Below are 4,347 nucleotides of genomic sequence, written 5' to 3' on the forward strand. Positions count from 1 at the left end.
GAGTGTGTTTCACCCTCTCATGTTGCAGGAAGTCCAGACAAACCGCTGGGTTGTGATGAAAACCTCCTTCTTCTTCTTCTTCTTCTTCTTCTTCTTCTTCTTCTTCTTCTACCTCCTCCTGGTTTTAGCACCTCTGCCTCGTTCCTTCCCTGGAAGTTGGAGAACCAGCTGTGAAAATGTCCTACAGGCGGCGACGGCAGCGTGAAAACGCCACCTGCTTCGACCGATGAATGTTTTATTCTCAGACACCTGGAGAACATGGAGAACCTGGAGAACATGGAGAACATGAAGAACATGGAGAACATGGAGAACATGGAGAACCTGGAGAACCTGAAGAACCTGGAGAACCACAGAGATCTTCCACCTCTCCGTTCCTCAGAGCAGGAACATGGTTCTATTAGTTTCATTCTGGGAATCATAAAAAAGTCATGACGGCAACAACAAATATTATTATTATTATAATCATCATTATTCTTGCTGTTATCAGTCTCATTATATTTCTATTACAATTATTATGATCAATATTAAATGTTATCATCATCAATATAATCATTATTTTTAATTTACTTCCTATATTTTGCAAATAGTATTATCATAATCATGCCATCACTATTTATAATATTGTATTTTATTTCTATTTCACAACATTTCTGCTTCTATTACATTACACTTTCTACAACTATTATTATGACTAACAATTTCGCTTATTTTTAAATTTATTCACTATTTTTTGCAGATTCTATTATTATCTTAACAACGACATGATTACTTCTATTTTATTTTATTCCTATTTAATGTTATTACAGAACTATTGCTTTATAAATTCTATTATTATTGTTTATTAATCCTCTATAAATGGAGGTTTCTGGTGTGTTTGCGCTGCATCTTCTTCCTGCCGTCGTTAAAAATGAATATTATCTTTTTTTTCTTTTTGTGTTTCCAGTCAAACAGTTGAGGTCGGCTTTTATTTCCCGGGAAACCATCAGGTCCATTTCCTGTCGGGCGCCGCCGCCGCCGCCTGCGACAGGAAGTGGCGTCTCGCCGTCAATAATGAATTGGAACAACCTGCAAAAAGGAAAGGCGGCATTAATAAACCAGAGGAGCAGGTCTGAGATGCTTCTCCTCCACCTTCTCCTCCTCCTCCTCCACCTCCACCTCCTCCAGGGGCCCAGAGGAGCTTCTTCAGGTGGACGTCGCTTCTAGAAGCTTCGTTTCTCAGGCCGTCGCAGACGTTGTGTGAAACGTAAAGCAGCTGAACTCTGCTGGAGGTCCAAGACCTTCTTCTGAAGCTCCGGGACCTCCTTCTGGAGCCTCGGACCGTCTTCTGGAGCCTCGGACCTCCTTCTGGAGCCTCGTACCTTCTTCTGGAGCATCGGAGCTTCTTCTGGAGCCTTGGACCTCCTTCTGGAGCTCCAGACCTCCTTCTGGAGGAGGTTCATTGGAGACCCCAAAATGTCCATCGGTGTGATTGGTAGCGTGTCTCCTCGAGGTCCTCAGAAGGTCCAGGGGCGCCGCCGCCTCTCGGCCAATGAGAAGCCACGCAGACGATGAATGAACCCATGAATGGATCTTAAGAAGGTTCATGGTTACATCAGCGTTGCCATGACGATAGTTTGCTTGGGTTTATCTGTTGATCTCCCTCAGACATAGCTCCAGGTGGTCCACCTTCTCCTCCTCCTTCATAGCCAGGAGGTCCAATCCTGCTTCCAGATGATTCCTCCTCACATGGTTCCACTGATCCCCCTGGATCCTCCTGAGATCTTCCTGATCCTCCTGAGATCTTCTTGGATCCTCCTGAGATCTTCCTGATCCTCCTGAGATCTTCTTGGATCCTCCTGAGATCTTCTTGGATCCTCCTGAGATCCTCCTGATCCTCCTGAGATCCTCCTGAGATCCTCCTGAGATCTTCTTGGATCCTCCTGAGATCTTCTTGGATCCTTCTGAGATCTTCCTGATCCTCCTGGATCCTCCTGAGATCCTCCCGAGATCCCCGACCTCATCCGTAAACCTGGAGAACGTGGTCTCCAGGTTCATGGTCCAGGCTGCAGACCATGGAGAGGAGGAGGGATGTCCACCTGCTGTCAGCCAGGATCAGTAGAAGAAGGAGAAGCTGGAGATCTTCTTCTTCTTCTTCTTCTTCTTCTTCTTCTTCTTCTGTTTCTTTTATTTCTCTTTTCTTCTGAAAGTCACTTCCTCTTTCATTTTTCATGGCTTTTATTTTGCTTTATGTTTTATTTTTACAATATTTTTAATGAACTTTATTTTATTTTCACTCAAAGTTAAAATCTGCTTTCATTCTAAGAGGATTCAGAAATAATGTCGTTTATTTTTATTTATTTTTAGTTCTATTTATAGATGCAACGAGAGGCGGGGCTTAACCAGGTCAGCTGTCAATCATCCACCCGCTCATTCACACTTACAGACGTTTTGGAGAACCTGGAGAGAACCCAGGAGTGTGTGTGTGTGTGTGTGTGTGTGTGTGTGTGTGTGTGTGTGTGTGTGTGTGTGTGTGTGTGTGTGTGTGTGCGGGGGAGGAGGAGGTGAGATGGAGGCGAGGAAGAAGCTTTTTGCAACAATCAGCCACCAGAGACATCACAGTTTTTCTTGTGTGTGTGTGTGTGTGTGTGTGTGTGTGTGTGTGTGTGTGTGTGTGTGTGTGTGTGTGTGTGTGTGTGTGTGTGTGTGTGTGTGTGTTGGCTGTACATAACTAAGGCTCACATGGTGTCTCCACAGGGGTCCAGCTCTTCCAGCTCCTCTCTGATTTCCCTCTTCCGAGGAGGTCCTGGTTCTCCACCGGCTCCAGGTCTGGACCAGGACCTCCTCGGCTCCTGGTTCTCCTGATCAGGGTGCCGCGGCTCGTGGAGCAGCAAGGAGGACTTCCTGTCAGATTCCACCGGGAGGAACCTGAAGCTTCATGACACCGACATCTCCTACAGATCCTTATCTTGGATTTCTTGAAGCAGCGGAGAAGTTCCAGAAGGTTACAGGATCTCACCCGGTGCCTGTGTGAAACCTCTATGTTCTCCACAGGTTCTCCATCTTCAGTCCAAAAGCAGTCGGCGGGTCCACTGAAGGCCCCATGGATGGATGGACGGCTCCAGAGCCTCAGGAGAACATCTACTCACAGGCTGGTGGAGATGATGGCAGAGGCTGGAGAAGAAGGAGGAGAAGAAGAAGGAAGAGGAGGTGAGATGTTGGTGAAGGCTCATCTACGTTGTGGATATCAGGAGAGAAATGAGTCAGAAGGTGTGTCAGGTGTGAGAAGGTTGAAGGTCTGCAAGCAACTGATCTTCAAGGGATGGTTTTCAAGATCTTTCATTTATTGTAAAGAAATGTAGTTTATTTTGTTTTATTTCATTGTAGTTTCTGTTTGTTCCTGTCATGCGTGTGTGTTGTGGTTCCACGGACCTTCTCTGACCAGGAAGAACGCTCTCCTTCGAGAAGAAACCCTCCTCAAGGAACCTTCTCCAACCTTCCTCGATATGAAGGCGAGCTGAGGGGAAGAAGACCGACGGAGAAGGTCAGGAACCAGAACCTCGGGTGGAACCGGGAAGACCGGGAGCTGGAGACCGTCAGGCTGGTGGATCTAGCGCCACTTCAGGTGGCAACCAAGACACCGGGCGTGGAGTCAAACCTCAGGAGGAGCTCGGGCTCGGAGTGTGAAGCTAAGGTTCCTCCAGGTTCTGGTTCCACCGCTGTGATTGCTCTCTATTCCGGGATGCTCTCCTGGTTGGACAGGAGGTCTGAGGGTTCTCTGGTGGAACCTTCTCGTCCCGTTGTGGTTCTGGAGCTCCTGCGTCGCTGGAAGGAGGAGGTCCCTCGCTCCGCATTCCCCGACCACTAATTGGATTTCCACACACAAGGAGGTTCCTGTTGGAGCTCCTCGTGCGTCGCCTCTCAAGGAGGTCCTGGTCCAGGTCCCGCCCGCGTGAGGAACATCACGCCGGCTTCGGAGAACAAACCTCCTCCAGTGTCTCCTCAGCGCAGGCATTTTTCACACACTCGTAAACCTCAATTTCATGGCGTCGGGGGAAGCTCCGCCCCCTCCGCCAGAACACTTGGTACGATCCAACGCTGCTTTCACACACACACACACACACAGACACACACACACACACACACACACACACACACACACACACACTCAGTCCATTGACCAGATGTTGTCAGGAAGCTCCTCCAGTTAATTATTCAGCAGGTATCGACCTGCTTGGGCACACTGTGTCGTCACGGCGACCACACACACACACAAACACACACACACACACACACACACACACACACACACACACACACACATGATCAGCGGAGTGTCTGAGAATGTGAGACGCCATCATAAGTGCCACA

This window comes from Fistularia commersonii, chromosome 2 (genome assembly GCF_037954325.1).
Source record: "Fistularia commersonii isolate RoL2024-O1a breed Wild chromosome 2, RoL_Fcom_v1.0, whole genome shotgun sequence".
Lineage (NCBI taxonomy): Eukaryota > Metazoa > Chordata > Actinopteri > Syngnathiformes > Fistulariidae > Fistularia > Fistularia commersonii.